The 16,867-nt window shown below is 47.9% G+C and overlaps 1 protein-coding gene across 6 annotated transcripts in view; it reads right to left on the minus strand.

Moving 5' to 3' along the window:
* PDZD2 (PDZ domain containing 2) overlaps positions 1 to 16,867 on the minus strand; it is a 348,844-nt gene that overhangs the window by 132,812 nt on the left and 199,165 nt on the right. The window lies entirely within an intron of this gene.

Below are 16,867 nucleotides of genomic sequence, written 5' to 3' on the forward strand. Positions count from 1 at the left end.
GTTTCAAATGGGTTCTAGTTGTCTAGTCTAGCCTAATACCACACCCTTGAACAAAGCAGGTGAACTGCTTTTTACAGACGAGAACAAGAAAAGCAAGACACAAGGTCACTGGCATATACGTGATGTTTCACTGGTGGGGTGGAGAGAGAGCTGAGGGGAAAGTCAGTTCCTAGTCTCCAAGCCCAAGCAGGGAATCCCAGACCTGTCCAAATTTTCACGTGCCATCTGGGGCCTGAAAGTTGATCACATGGGGGCCCTTTTAGGATTCACCTCTCCAGTTCTGGGGCAATTGACTTGCTCTGAGTTTAAGCTAAGAAGAAGAAGGTCTGTTCTTCAAAACATTTTAGATGTGAGGGAAAAAGGGGGGCTAATGTTTTCTTGGCCCATGACCAACTATGGTCTTAATCAGAGGTAAAGTTTGTCCGTAGAATATTCTCTCCAGTATTAGTTTGTGAGATCGCCAAAAATCTATGGTGAAACCAGTTATTCTGCCTCTCCCCCATTCTCTCAACAAAGGGCGGATAATATATATTATATAATTTTGCTTTAAGGAGAATTGCTGCTACATTTACTCACAAAACTAGCCACGCAGCGTGTACCAGGACACAGCAAGTACAGAAGCCGTGAGAAACCTCTAACCATCCAAGGTCTGAGGAGGGTGAGATTTGGGTCAAACTGCCCCAGGTGGGAATCTGGAGCTCTGCGCTCTTCTCACCTACCTTAGGAGCGTGGTTTCTGAACTCAGGAGACCACCGTGCCCTCCCCCGCTGTGCCCTGGGAGGAGCTCTAAGCATCCCTTAGCTCTACCTTCTCATTGTGGGGGTGTTGAAACAGTCGCCCAGAGAGAGAGAGGAGAAAGCTTGCTAAGGTTATGGCATAGTAGAGACTAGAGATTAGAACTTGGGTCTTCCTTGCTCAAATTCTAGGACAGCGCTAGGGGGACACGCTGTAGACAGACCTTCAGAGCCAAGAACTATGGGCCCCGGGCTCAGTAACGGCTCTCCAGCCAGTCACAAAGGAAGCACGAGAAGGACAGGGAGCTAGAAAGGGATCAGAGCAATCCCCCAATAGAGAAAGAAGGCAACAGTGCCACACGAGGCACGAGACGCTCTGGGTCCCTCTCCCACAGAACCGAAAGCAGGAACACAAATGGCTCTTTGTACAGCCCCGTTCACGGCAGTCAAAAGGTGGAGGCAACCCAAGGGCTCACTAACTGACAAACATGGAATATTACGCAGCCTTAAAAAGGGAGGAAATTCTGACACACGCTCCATAGGGTTAAACCTTGGGGACATGATGCCGAGTGAGTGAACCGGTCACCGAACAGTGACTATCAGACGCTTCCTCTTGCAGGAGGCACTAAGAGTAGCCAGCTCCACAGAGACACAAAGTGGAATGGTGTGTGCCAGGGGCTGGGGGGAGGGCGAGCAGGGAGTCAATGTTTAATGGGGACAGCATCTACGGAGGTTCTGTTTGGCAAGACAAGATGTCCAGGAGACGGACGGAGGAAGTGGTGGCCCAGCAGTGTGGACAGATATAGGACCACAGAACTGTACACTTAAAAATAGCTGAAATGGTAAATCTTATATTACAGATGCTTTTAAAAAAGCCAATGGAACCTGGACTTTCTTTGCAACTGCCCGTTGGCCAGTCCTATGGCCATCATGCTTCCTGTCACTAAGAGCCATGACGTGAAAAGAACACCCTCAGTAAAACTCATCAATGACTGGAAAACAACAGGAAGCACTAAAGTTTCCTCCTCTCTCCTCCCCAGCCCCGGTCAGAAGTAACTCCAGGGAAGTTAGGAACGCGGACAGCACGCTCACTTTGCTTCCCTATTCTGTGCCGGAGAGGACCGTGGTGATAGGGCCAGGCGACCCCCTCTAGCCGCTGCAGGCAGGGGGAGCCGGGCCTGGAACCGTGAACCCACAGCTCCCTTCCAACTCAGGCCACCAAGGCAGAGGGCTCCTAACCAGCCCCGGGGAAGCTGCACGCGGCTGCCGGCTGTCCTTTGCTCCACGCAGCTCTCCCGCCCTCTCAGCCCTGCAGCGTGGACCGACGCTGTCATGCGTTTTTGGTCCCTGCTTGTCTACGGAACTGGTTTTTGTTTTGTTTTGTTTTGCAGCTGAATCTGACCAATGAGACCAAAAGTCTGGAGGATGCCACTGCCTTCAGCTCTCTGCTCAGCCTGGCTCTGTCTCCAAGCTCAACTGGCCTCCTCCCCGCGGGCAGCCGGGGTGAGACCTGGAGAGGCACCGGCATCGCTCCGCCCCCCTTCCCTGGCTTGTGCCCCCAACCTTCACAGCAATGGCTATCAAGCCAGCGCCTCCAGTTTCTCTCTCACCCTCCGGCTTCCTCCCGAGCTTCAGACCCAGATCTTTGCCTGGCTGGTGTCCTGCCCCAGCGGCACGCACCGCCGCCTCTCACACTCGGCCTCCCCCCGAACAAAACCCATCATGCTCTCCCGCAGATCGGCACCTCCTCCGCCAGCCCCTCCTGTGATTGATGTTATCCCAGGCCACCCAGCACACAAGTCACCCCCCACGGGCCTCTCCCCTTCACACTCGCTGTTGGGTCCTGCCTGCTCGACTCTGTCCATCTTTCGATGTCCCCTCTCCTGGACTCGGTCACGTTTGGGGACTCGATTCCCAACTTTTCTCTCTTCCTCAGTTGTTTCCTCCTCCAATCTGTCCTGCGCACAGAGATATCCGCTGGCAAGTCTGTAAGATCTGTTGGATAATCTCTCATCACTCAAAGGATAAAGCCTAACATCTCTACTCTTGACCCAGCCCCAACGCCTGCACCATGACACACTAGCTACTGCTCCTTTTCCTCTGTCTACACTTTTCACACAGACCAGGGGTGTTTGGGGGAGGGGGAATTTCACCCCCCATGCCATCCCTGGGTGGGAAGGAGGAGTGCTTGCTCCTGGCATTGGACGGGTAGAGGCCAGAGATAGGGCTAAGTATGCGACAATGCCCTCGACAGTTCTTGCAGCAAAGCAGAGGCGAGTTCTTATGGCGCTGGGCTACACTGTGCTTATGACCACGACGGCTTCCCGCTCTCGGGCTGCAAGCGTACATGCTGTCAGGGTGCAGAAAGGTAGATGATCGAGAGCAGCGGCTCAAGCAAGAGCCGTGGGGGATGCTGAGAACTGGAACAACCATCTCTTTCTTAAGCATCCAGATTCAACACCCGAAAACCCTGAGCTGCATCAATGTGGCTTCTGCGAGGCTCTTGGGCAGGGGTGAGGTGTTCACCTCCCCGGCGCTTGCTCCATTGGAAGGGCTGGATCCACAATTACTGGAAAGTTCCCTCTTGTTGCGTTCAGAGCCTGGCATACCCCTAAGTTCTAGTAAATAAATGGAAAAACAGGATAAAGCTCTCTTCATGTCAGATCCTTAAAACAGTTTTGCTGTCCTTTTGAATATTTTTTCTCAAAGGTTCCTTCTTTGTAATCTTCCTAATTACCTTATTCTAGTTCTCCCACAAATACATCCTACAAAATGCCAGTTTGAGAAGGTGCCCTATGGAAGAAGAGCTCCATGGTCCAATATGCCTGAAAAGTGTTCACACAAAGGCTCCCTTTGACTGGTGCATCCAGATCTTATATGATCAAACAGTTACCACCCCTGTCTTTTTAGAATATAACTTATTAATAGCAAACACGCGTGTTAAGGACTTCTCAAGCACTGTCAAGCATTCTCCTTGGCCATCTGATTTGCCCTCCCTTCTAGATGGGGCACTCTTTGGTTTAAATTTCCACGTGTCCGCAGGGACGTGTCAGCACCCCTAACTCAGTCCCTGTCTCTGGGGCTCGGATGGGTCTCCCCTCACCCTTCCCTTCTTCAAGCTTGTCTCCACATCTCCACCACTGCTCAGCTTTCTTCAGGAGGGAGCAGTCTTAGGAAAAGATAGAGGGAGGAAATGAGAGTTCTGCTATGGTCGGCCCTTGTCAGTGAATGGGGGTACACATCAGTGTGCCCCAAGGACCTGAGGTCTCAGACAATGACACATGATTCTTAAGACCATCTTTCTAGAATCAAGGCCCATTAATGAGGATTAGGTCAGTCCATTCAAAAGAAAAAGTAAGTCTCTTCTGAACACAGATGGAGAAAAGGATCAATGGTTGTGGACCAGGAAAGCCTCACTTCGGAGAAGCAAGAAGTCTCTAGGATGTACACGACCAGACCCACACCTGCCATGCTCCTCCCCAGAGACTGGACCATCCCAGGCCCTCGCTTCAAGGCATTTATACCTCCTCCTTGGCCCCCAGCTGAGGACAAACTTCTTAGACCCACTAGCCACTGGTCTCAGCCACAATAGCAATGCTCGGTCCCTGCTTTCTGTCCTGGCTTGTCAGTCCAATCAATCTTTTGTATTAAGGCAGTTTCTTTCAAAGAAATGGAGACATTTTGGGTTTTGGAAACTTTTAAATCCACCCCCATCCCAACTTCAACTCATTCCTGGGACTCCTGCCCCAGACCTGAGGACCCCCATGGACTGGGCTGTGAGTGTTGATAACTCACACCAGCTGAGCACAGGGAACAAGCAATTTCCTTAGCCAATGCCACCAGCTTCCTTCGGCTTGAGACTTCTCCCTAATGCCTCTCATGGGCCTGGGCTCTCCATCCCTGTGAGCATCCCTGCAGGCATTTCCCCAAAGACTTCCACAAGATTAACTACCCTGCAAGACCAGAATCAGACAAGTAATTAGTAAGGGTCTCCTGTGAGCACTTGTGCTGGGCTGGCAAGACCCCATTCATTTGAAAAGATTCCCACCATGGCAATGCCACATGTGCAGGAGAAGTGATGGGTAAAGGCAGCCAGGGAGGGTCCAGCATTTCCCCAGGGAGGTGCCACAATGGGCTGGGGTCAACAAGACTGACCTTTACAGGAAGTGGGTCTAAAAAAAAGCCTCAAAGTCAGCTTCTTGGTCTTGGCATTTCCCACAATTCCATATTTCTGCCCCTCATAGACAAAAGGAGTTTGGGGTCTCCAAGCCTTTGTATTTTATTTTCCCTACACCAATATGGTCAAATAGGGAAGATGCTACCATTCACGTGGTTTGCAGAAACTGACAATGATGTGGATGTTTCCTTACTCCACCGAGGGAGGCAGGTGCACCCTAAACACACGGAGAGCGTAGAGGTACATGGAAGGCTCAGAGCAGCAGGCAGAGTCCCCAGCATTGTTTCCCTGCAGCAAGACAATAAGCTTAACTTCGACTCTGCCAGGTGCTAAAGGTTGACCAAGGGAAGCCACGGATGCTGTGCTGCTCTGGTCACCTGATCAGAGGGCACACTCCACACACACCACACTGTGGAAGGGAGCTGCAGGTGCGTCTTGGAAGGGCTGGTGAGACACGTGTGAATGGACATATGTTTTTTCAGAGAAGTTTCTAGAACCAGCCAACTCCTCCCCCCACGCCCCCATCTGCTGCAGCTGTTCTGTAAGCCTAACGGTGGCAATGGACTTCCCCCTGGTGCTTGGAGTTTTAAAGGTTTATTGCACCCAGTCTGTTATTTTCAGATAGGAAAGTAATTCCTCTTTTAAAAAAATGCAGTCCCCTAAGCTTACCAAGTTTACATTATGATTAAAAACTATTAGAGTCTCTCTTACTCAAGTAGGGAAAGGGTGGGTGAAGCCCTTGGAGGAAGAAATCCATCGAAACCACATGACACTCGATGACATGTTTGGGGTCAGCTGTACTGTCAAGTTACTTCTCATCTTTATCAGAAAGAAACTCTCTCGGAATCATGCATGGTTCCGTGCGGTAGAAATTTGACTTACAAAACCACAGTTTTCAGAAGCAATGATGAGGAAGCCGGTTCATATATGGAAATTTCTTTCTAGGAACCTCCAAACAATTAGTTATTTGTTTTCCCCCTGGTTTTTCCCACAAGAAGAATTTCTCTAAATAATTGGAGATTTCCCATGGGAAGAATCAGGCAATGGTGACTTCCAGGTCTTAAACGTTATCTGGAACAGTTTAAAAACAAAAGACCTAAGAATGTGTTTGACTGGCCTTGTAACAATGAAGACTCTGGCAGTTAAGAACAGCAGCCAGAGCACAAAATTCCCAGTACCTCACAGGAGGGCGGGTCCTGGGGCAAAGTGTCTTTGATTTGTCCTCAACTGAGAATAGTGAGGTCCTCCTAGCACCAGCCCATTAAAGTGTGATTTTTTTAAAAACAATTTTATTTATTTATTTGACAGACAGAGATCACAAGTAGGCAGAGGGGCAGGCAGAGAGGGGAAGCAGCCTCCCCACCAAGCAGAGAGCCCTATGCGGGGCTCGATCCCAGGACCCTGAGATCATGACCCAAGCCGAAGGCAGAGGCTTTATCCCACTGAGCCATCCAGGCGCCCCAAAGTGTAATTTTTAAGATTCACGAGAAAGAGTTCACAGAAGGGTCTCAAGATTCTAATAAGCTAGACTCTCAGACCCTCATAGAAAATAAACTGGGCTCAGGAATTTCGAGAATTACTGAGCTACAACCTTTTGTGACACAGTTAATATACGGATTTCAGAGGCTGATTCTTAAAGATTTTTTTTTTTTTAATTTGACAGAGAGAGAAAGAGATCACAAGTAGGCAGGGGCGGGGGAACAGGCTCCCTGCTGAGCAGAGAGCCCAATGTGGGGCTCGATTCCAGGATCCTGGGATCATGACCTGAGCCAAAGGCAGAGGCTTTAACCCACTGAGCCACCCAGGCGCCCCTCAGAGGCTGATTCTTGAGAGTGGAATGGCTCAGGGTTTAAGTAATTTCCTAAATTACAGACCCGGGGAGAATTGCCAACCAAACCAGGTCTGCCCGTTACTTCCTTAAATCCTCTGTTCTCTCCTTTTTGGCACCGTTTTCTTACTGTGTCTCACTTGTCACAGAGAGTCTCTAAGGGGGACAGCCTATTTGGTGAACCAGGAGTGAGCTTCCGCTGATCCTCCACGGGTTTAGAGTGTTCTCGGCTTACTCACTCCGTGAACACTCATCAGGTGCCTCTTCGCCTCGCCTCCCTCATTCAGAAAAGTACAACGCGTTTTCAGGGCTGTTGCTAAAATAGAGAGATGGTAATATCTGAGATCGTCTCAGCACGGACCACAGAGTGGCCTTCAAGAAATCATGGTTATAGGGACTCTTGTATGAAATCTACTCACTCCAGACCTATTTCTTCACCTCTACGTTTCCCCTCCACTGTTTTGACTTATTTAGATCACCAGCCAAATTATCCATGGCTTGTCTTGGTTCCCAAAGTTCCTGGCTTAATTGAAAGCGACAAGGGGGAAAGTGGGAAGGGAGAGCGGAAGGCTCGGGGCAGGGCGGTGATAAAAGATCCAGGAGCCCGTGCTGAGTGTCCCCCAAAGGGCTGCCAGCCCCAATCAAGCCACTGGTTACGTGACAAGAGGAGCAAAGAGGGGACCACACGCTGCCCAAGGTTTTTCCTGAACAGCCACACAGAGCACCCATGTGGAGTTCTACTGAAAAACGTCGTGGCCGTCTTTCTGGGGAACGGCTTGTATCACGGGCAAGTGGGGCTTCCGCTTGGAAGAGCACAGCACCTGCCTTCCCAGGGGTGCCAAGAGCTTCATCTACCTTCACTTTCCGAATTATTTCCTGTCAGGAGAGCCACGAGCCAGGGCCTTTTTTTTTTTTTTTTTTTAAATTGATGAAGAAATGGAAGAAAAAAAGAAGTAGAATGACCAAGGTTACTTTCAAAATTAGAGGAGAAGCCTGAACTAGATGAGCTCTGCCGCTTGAAGAGAAACGTTGTCTCTGAGAGCCCCTGGAACCCCAAGGAGAGCCGTGGGTGTCCTTCTTTCCCCTTTCCATAGATTTTCTCTAAAATGCCTCCGGGAGGGTTCTGAAATGCCCAGAATGATGTCCACGAATGATTTCCAGATGGTTCTTTCTCTGACTTGACTTCTCAGTCCCAGGAACTCTGTGTATTCACCCTACCTGGTTCCGTGAGACCCATAGGGGGTCGACACTTGCAGCTGAATGTGCCAGTAACCTTCCCCCAGGCTCCGCCCCTGTCCTTCCCTGTCCAGCCTCAAGGGCACCTCCACTCTGAGCTCTCGGGAAAGGTTCTCCTCCTTCGGCACAGTCTCCAGTGGAGGGCGATGCTGTTTCTTATTTCTTTTCTAGCTATTCTTGGCCGCAGGTTTAGTGGCATTCTCCACCCGGCTGGTATTAAATGCCGTACACCTCCCAGTCCCAGAGCAAATGCAGACTCCTGAGTGTGGCCATCAAGCCCTCCGACGGACAGACCCGGTCTTGCTCACCAGCTCCACCAGTTTCCAGCGCCGCTCCGAGCAGGCTGCTGTGTCCCGCCCCTCACTCAAGTGGTCCTGACTGCCTTCATCAGCCTTTTCCTCCCAGCCACATGCTTTCCAAGTCTGCGACTACTGCTCCTGAGTTTATAAACTGATTCACACGAGCTATACCTATCGTGGTGACAACGAACCCAAGGACCCTCAGGAAACCAGGACCGATTCTGACAGGAGGCTCACACCTCTGTCCTCTTTCACACTCAAGGAAACCGCCCCGTCCATCCTGGAGCTCCCTCCCTTCCTCAGGCCTCGGGTCGCTGCGTTTTATCTTTAGCCAAACGAAACACTCTTGCCCAAGGACAGCGAGGCAACATGTTTCTGCACTTGAAGCCCTTGGCAGATTACAAGGCCTCTAAAGAGTGGGAGTCACTGAACACCCAGGGATCCTTGAGGAAAACATCTGAATGCTTGCAGGAGGCCACAGCCTCCCAAAAGCAATGCTCGCATCAGGGCAGGCCGCGTCTAAAAACAGGTGCACCTGAATGAGGGCATCAGATGGTATCAGAAAGCATAGGAATGCCACACCTAGCTCCCGTGGTTTGCTTGCTGGGCTGGGACAGCCGGTGGCCCCAGTCTGAAGTGACACAAAAATGGCACAGGTGTCCTCACTCACCGATTGCTCAAAGGCAATCAGGAACCCTGTGGGAGGAGAACTCAGGCTCACACCTGGCTGAGGGTACACAAAAGGTAGCCTCCCGTTCACTACAACAGCAGCCAGAGCAGAGAAGCCGACACTCCGACACGACCGACAGTCTCTGAATGACGCCAGGAAGACACGCCTGCTCCAAGCCATGCAAACACAGCTGCCGGCATGGACGTCAACACCCTGTTCTAGAATGAACCGGGGAGGAAGCCTTTTTGTAAACACAGTGTGCTGGATCTAGAACATGTCCAGGGAGAAAAAAAATGGAAAAAAATAAATGCCAGCATAGCCCTCCCCCGTCAAACTGTGGTTTGCCTTCCAAGGATTCAGCCTCTAGATTTTTTACGAGCATTTGCAAACAGTAAGAGCGTATATGGGCCCTACCCTCTCCCCACAGCAGCCCCGACGTGTGTTGAGGATAGAGCCCCTGCCAGAGCAGCATCCAATAAAGTCTCCTAAAAACAAGAGGCTCTGAATAAAAGGTTTCTGGTCCAAAGGTTCCAGCAAAAAAGGAAAATTTTCCCACTGACGGAGTGAAAACAGAACTGTGCTCAGAGAGGGACCAAAAGCTCATTAACCTGTCTGCATACGCCTGTTCCTTTCATCTATTTTCAAAAACAGGTCTGAGACTAATACTTGTATCGAAGCAGGCTGTGTTGAAACAAAAAAAATTTTTAAATCAATTAACAGTCATGTGAGAACATGTGCGGACACACACACACACACACACACACGGGGCAGATGAGAAGTCCCTTTCTCTTATATCTTTAGCCTTTGGTCTTTGAAACCCTCCAGGCTGTGTAGACATTAAGTGGCATGCTCACAAGCTGTCAGAAAGTTTGCAGTCAAACCCAGAAATACCTCTCTCTTCAGGAGAGAACAGGGCTAGTTTGGAGAGCTGGCCCGCCTCTAGGCAGAAACATCTAGACTCTGACAAAGATGGTCCTTCCAGCTAGGCACCCAGGGGGTGAACACCGAGGCACACAGGAGACGTGCTGCCTCTGCAGGACCACCACCCAGCACAGAAGGTCTTTGGCTGCTTGATGTGGCTGCTGGGGAGTAGGAACAGAAGCTAGGGGAGGCGACAAGGTTGAAACTGATCTAGAAAGCACCAACTGTCACGAGCCCAGGGCCCTCCTTTCCTTTGCCCAGGCTTGAGAGCAGTAATCTAAGAAAATCTGGACATTTCCGGTTAAAGGTAATTCATCTACCTAGAGCGTAGGTGACAGGAGGGGAGGCAACACTGGTCTTCCCCATGCTCTCCTGCACAGGTCTGGAAACATCTAACATACCTTTTTTGAGAAAGTAAAGGTGTCCTGTAAAGACACCCTAGGGCTTTCCAAACAAACAGGAATTCATATCTCAAACTCTGCCTCTCTCCCAAAGACAACAAGGCACGTTTTCACCATTTAAGGCTTTGTTCTTGTCCTACATTTTCATTCAACTCACACTCTGCATATGCTGATCCCCGCCAGGCTTGCTGTGAATATTTCATGCTGCCCCCTCCTCCCTTACAGGCACAGGTCGGAATTACAGAGACTGCTCGCCCAGACACACGCTGGCCCGGACGCATGCTCACCTGGGCGCACGCTTATTCCACCGGCTTTCCATGTGAGCTATGTGTCAAGGGTGGCATGAACCCAGGGCAGACAGCTTCCTGCTGGAGCCAGAACCATCTCTGACCCTGAGTTATGGCCTTAGTTTCTTCATCTAGGAGAATAGGATCAGCAGTGGTGCCAGATTTCACTGGGTGACCCCCAGATTTCCCCGTCCTCCAAAAATTTCCAAAATTTTTGGAAATTTCCAAAATTTTTCCAAAACCCCCAGATTTCCCCGTCCTCCAAAATTTCCATGTCTCATGAACATGAGACATGCACCATCCACTTAGAAAATTTTCCTTTTTAAAATGAGATCCTTGCATCTTATTCCTAAAACCTTGAGTATGAACTGCTGGGAATGACCATGCAGATTTTTGTCATTAGTGATCTTCATTTGTGAAACTCCCGAGTTTTTGTTTTTTTTTTTAAGATTTTATTTATTTGAGAGACAGAGACACAGAGCGTGGGGGTAGGGAGGGAGGGTAGGAGAGGGAGAAAATCTCACGCAGACTTCCTGCTCAGTGTGGAGTCGAAGTGGGGCCCTATCTCCCAACCCACAAGATCATGACCTGAGCTGAAACCGAGAGTCAGACAACTAACTGACTGAGCCACCAAGGTGCCCCCCAAACTCCCAAGTTTTTAATGTTTTAGAAGTGCATGGGCATGTGCCACATGAACGGAGAATTTTCCTAACTGTTCCATTCTGGGATCACCGGCCCCGGGGAGTTCCTGGAGGCACTGTGTGGTTGGGTCGGTGCCACTGAAGAGTTACAGACATTGACGTTTGTGTCACTGAGAGGCAGGCAGGGACATCTGGATCCAGCTCTCTGCAGTTGAGAGAATGCTGGGGGTGGGGACAGGGGAAGGACAATGACCCAATTAAAATGCAAATGATTCCTCTGCTTGTTGCTGCTAAATGAACTGAAGGAAAATTAATACAGATACTGAAACCCATGGCCAAGTCAAGATTTCAAGACGACCAAAAAAATGCAAACCATCCCAAGATCTTTCGTGATGACTTTCTCTCTGATGCGTGAGTTCTAAACCCATTCACAGTGAATAACAGTGCTGAGGAGGAAGATTTGTTTTCCCCAGTCACCTTCAGTGAATTAAACTTCAGTCCATGTGGTCATTTGATAATGTAAACTACCCACGTAATTCCCAGCTGAGAAAGACAAGACCCTTGTGGGAAGCAAAAGCAGAGTGGGGGGAATGGCCTCATGGGCAAAGACTGTGGCTTCCTGAAAGGATGAGATTAAAGAACTGTGTGCCGGACACCGTGTCCAGAGGTCGAGCATTTAACTCTTATGATCACTCTTAGGGTCTTAATGTTTGTTTTCTTTTCCAGTTTTACAGACTAGGTGACCAGTCAGAAGCACGAATTACATTCGTCTGACCAAGCCCCGTTGAGAAGCAGACCATCAGCTAGTGCTTGGGGTTGTGTTCCTCGAGCTCCCAAACTAGTCTTCCCATCAACATCTTCCCCTCAAGTCCATTATTTTCCGACCTTGGACTTGCACTTGATGCTTTTCTCCACCGAAGCTGACAACCTGGAGACTGAAAGGGGTCCACAAAGTGGCTCTTGGAAAGAAGAAGGATGCTAACTCTTTGGTCACTTGTTACTTTCGTTATCAGTGTGCTCAGGGTGTGGGACTCAGCGGATGAAAGCCCTGATTCAGGAGAGGCACTCTGTGGGAAGAGAGCTTCTGTTCCTTCCTGAGCATCCCACTGTGTGATTTTCAACTAGGACGCTGGAGTCTAGAGGAAAGGCTTCTGACAGGCAAATATAACTTGGGAGACACCGTCGTGGTAGAGAGACTCCACCACAGGCGCAACCAGTCTTCCACAGGGACCCTCGAGTTACCCCACTGTTGGTCGTATCCAACGATGGTCAGAGCAGTGGAGCAGGGTGAACTGGGCCCGGCACTCTGGGGAGCGAGGAAGTGTCCCTCTGTATCCATCAAGGCACAGGTACTGGGGACAGACACTGCCCATCTGATCTTAGCATGCTGCAGCCAAGGCTGGGACTAGGACCGGTGTGACTTAAGCATGGAAGAAGCTGTCTGTTGGTTCATCAACCCCATTTATCAGAGAATCAGAAAACCCTCATTTCTCATATTTCCTCACAGTCAGCGTGCAGGCCCAGGAGCTAGTTTTCCCAGACCTGCATGCAGAAGTGGGCCGTGGTCGCGCACTGAGACCAAGCCTTGGGGTGAGTGCTGTGGAAGAGGGGCACGGTTCTGGCATTCTCTGCCCAAAGTCTTGGGCCTGGAGTGGTGGGGCTTTTTTCTGCTAGAACAGTCCTGCCGTGTGGTTTGGCTCTTTTCCTGGCTCTGCAACATCTGAGTCTGATACTTGGTCCCTCCTAGAAATTCTACGAACCACCTAGCTAACATCTTTTAATGCATCCCTTTCTGCTTAAACTAGCTACAGGAATTTCGGTTGTTTGCAGCCAAAAGCCCTGCTGGGCTCAGCAAGGCAGAAAGCAGAGAAATGAAAGGAAGCTGGGAGGACAGGGGAAGCCAGCTGGCAGGAGCAGCAGGTGCCCACCTGCGCCAAGTCCGGGCTTCTCGACCCAGTGCTATGTGCCCAGCGAGGCCACACGGGGTCGTCCACAGAGCACAGGCTTTCGTGTGGGCTGGACCGGGGCTGATATCTCCACCCACTGCCCAATCTCTGGGTCTGCTGGGCCAGTTTCTCATAAACTCTGGGTCTCGGTTTACTCATCTACAAAATGGGAGCAGAGCTAATTACTTAATAAGGTCGTGGAGAGAATGAAACTAGATAATATGTGTAAACAGCCTGATGGAGAACCTAAGGACCGGCAGTTATTCCAGAAATAATACAGCTAGCCTGCCCCTTCCCCACAATCTTCACTAACCGATTTGGCTTACACGCTAATATAGAGAAATATAGCATGCGTGTCAAATCTATAAGATGTTTTTTACTTAAACCTATCCTCACAAAAAGAGGAAGATATCTTATATTTGAGTCTATACACTTATATTATGAATCTCTCAATCAATTTGGGTGGTAAAGTGCTATTTGGAGAAGACAATTGTCTCAGGTCAATTGATGCTGATTTAGGTGTTTATAGAGGTCGGAACTGGTTTAAAATAAAAGGGGAAAATAAATTCGATGGTGAATTGAACAATTATTCCAGGGAGAAATGACCTTGCAATTTAGGTGCTGGATTTCTCTGTAGCAGAGTAGGTGCTGGTTCAAAAGCATGAATTCCTAGATCTGACAGCTGGTTTGAATCGTGGCTCTGCCTTTCATGAGCTGTGTGACAGTGAGCAAGTTTCTTAACCTCTCTGGACCTTAATTCCCACAGTAAAATAAGATAATGATGGTATCTTTCCCACAAGGTTGTTCTGAGGAATAAGTAATAGAGATAATACAGTAATAAGTAATACTGGTAAAGCATCTATGCCGTGTTCAGCACATAGCAAATGTGCTCATAAATCAGGCTAGTCCTGGATGAAGGCAGGAGAATGCTGCCAAGGGTATATAGGCATAGATTCTTGTGGTCCTGGATAGAAGGTCCAGTGACAGCACTGTATGTGGATATAAAAATTGCTGTCCCTCAAACAGTGATGATGGGAATGAAGGTAACTGTTCCACTCTGAAAAATGGACTTACTGGACTTAAACTGTGGCTCTGAGTTTGAATACATTTGCTTTATAAAAGATATGAGTGTGAGAAGGAATATTCAAAATTAATAGACCATTAACATTTTACGTGGTATTTTAAATATGGGTGAATTAAATTAATAAAGCAGATACTATAGACATGACTATTTCATTCATACTGCTATATTACTGGTATACCGAATACTATCTATCAGTGTCCTAAAATACTATTTCCTGTATATTTATGTGGGCCAAAAACCTTCTTGTAGATCTTCGTATTTATGTGTGGGGCTTATATTCCATTACATGTGGTAAAAGAAAATGTTTTTTTTTTCCATCGGCATAGAAAATTCGAAAGGATATCAAGAAACATCTTAAACCATATGTTCCTGCTCTCTTACATTAGTGCTCTCGTGGGGCACCTGGGTGGCTCAGTGGGTTAAAGCCTCTGCCTTTGGCTCAGGTCATGATCCCAGGGTCCAGGGATCGAGCCCTGCATCGGGCTCTCTGCTCAGTGCAGAGCCTGCTTCTCTCTCTCTCTCTCTCTCTGCCTGCTCTCTGCCTACTTGTGTTCTCTGTCTGTCAAATAAATAAATAAAATGTTTAAAAAAAAATTAGTGCTCTCGTGACCCCATTCCTGTTTTTTTTTTTTTTTAAGATTTCAAACAAAAATAAGTAGCATCAAACCAAACTAAAATAAAATGGAGGGAAAAATAAAATATCCTCATGTGTCTTAAATATACACAACCTCTGAAATGGTTAAAGATGTTATCCAACTGTATTTATCTGATACCTTCACTATGCCTTTCACTTTCCTGGGGATGGGGATAAAAAAAAATCCAATGAAAATAATAAGATTTTCTACATTCATGAAGCGTGGAATGTGATACACAGAAAAGATTCTATTTTATTTCACGGGTCTTATCTCTACCTCACTAGAAATGAAGAGATGAATTTAACCAGATATTCCACGCCATGCAGTTTCAGTGATTCCTTTGAAGGAGATACACGATAACCTTGAAAGGCTTGTCAAACATTTATGATGTTTATGACGTATGAAGGAGAATCCAAAGGTTAGGAATGAGGCCACTTAAAGTGCCAAGAGGGGCTCATAACTTAACTGTCAAACAAAGACAACCGTCCATCCTAACAAAATAACCCCTTTATGTTGACCTTGTACTCAGTTCTGTTGGAATGTGATTACAAACTCTTGCTCACCAAGCATTCTACCCACAGTCAGTTCCTATAGTCCTCAAAAATTTAGACAGAACATGAAATATAGTTCTTATTGGATATCAGACTATCAAAATGTGGAAAAATCTAAACCTTCTGTTCAAGATATTGTAAGCAGCCTTTTAATACATTTCCTAAATCACTGCTAAAACCAAACCGATTAAGACATCAGTAAGATGAGGCATATTTCAACTGGTGTGGAATCTCAGTTAAAATTATCTCAATTTCCTACTTAGCAACACACACACATGCATACACTCTTAAAAACCAGTAAGAATTACTAAAGGTAACCAACACTTAGAAAGAAAAAAAAAAAAAGAGCTGACATAAAAAAGTGGGGTGATGTGTAACCGGACTGAGGAAACACAAGATGTAATAACAGACAAAACTTTCCGACACTCCCCAAAACCTGGTAACATAAGATTACTCAAAGATTACCCAAAGATTACTCCATGGCAGATGGGCCATGTCCTCCAGGCTCTAACTGAGTTGTTCCAAGCCTTTCAAGTCATCTAAAATGCTATGAATCGGTGCTGCCAAAAATTGGCATCCTCTGAAGACATGCGATTTTTGAATAAAGCTGTTCTTACTCTGGGAAGCGCTCAGCAGGGAGGTGTAACTCCCTGTCGTCTTACTCTGGGAAGCGCTCAGCAGGGAGGTGTAACTCCCTGTCGTCTTAAGACGACACATTTCTGACTAAAAGAATATGCACGGAGCCAGGATGAGGCTATATTTAATGGTGTTTAGCCAGGGTTCTGCTGGGTTGGCAGATGCAAACATCCTTCAGTGGTAGACGGAACTCAACCCCAGAGGAGGGAAATACAGGCCAAAACATGGATGCAGGTCCCATGACCTGGTTTAGTTGGAACAGGAAGAAGAGCAGCTCCCCAGCATCCTTGGGGTTTAGGTGCAGGAGGAGAGAGATGATGAAACCACTTATGCTGTAGTTAGAACACCTGCAAGGTAGTGGAAAAGTCTGCTTTGCATTTCTACTTCCATTTAAAAAAAAGGGGGAAAGGGGCGCTCCCCACACCTACTCCCATAGGTGAAGTCAGACTCACAATTCTAGTTTCATAGGCCAATTTAAAAGACAAGCAGCAACATTTACCATGTCCTACTCCTTTTCTAGCCTCAGCTTTATTCAGGGTAATTGTGCCCAGAATTCTTTATCTGGACTTCTCTAATACCATTCATCATCTACTGCTTGAGTTAAAGTTCCTTGGCTCAAATTTCCACATTGGCTCAAATTTCTACATGGTAGCGCCTAGGTGATGCTAACAACAGTGCTTCTTGTTTTCTCCAGGCAGGGTACTGGCATGTTTACAAATACAGGTTCATTTAAAAGGCCCAAGAAAGAAAAACCTGTTACATTTCCTGGGTGTCAACTATGACTAGCCTTGCCCATAGTCATCATTCAATAAATGTTTAAC

The sequence above is a fragment of the Mustela erminea genome, chromosome 3 (genome assembly GCF_009829155.1).
Source record: "Mustela erminea isolate mMusErm1 chromosome 3, mMusErm1.Pri, whole genome shotgun sequence".
Taxonomy (NCBI): domain Eukaryota; kingdom Metazoa; phylum Chordata; class Mammalia; order Carnivora; family Mustelidae; genus Mustela; species Mustela erminea.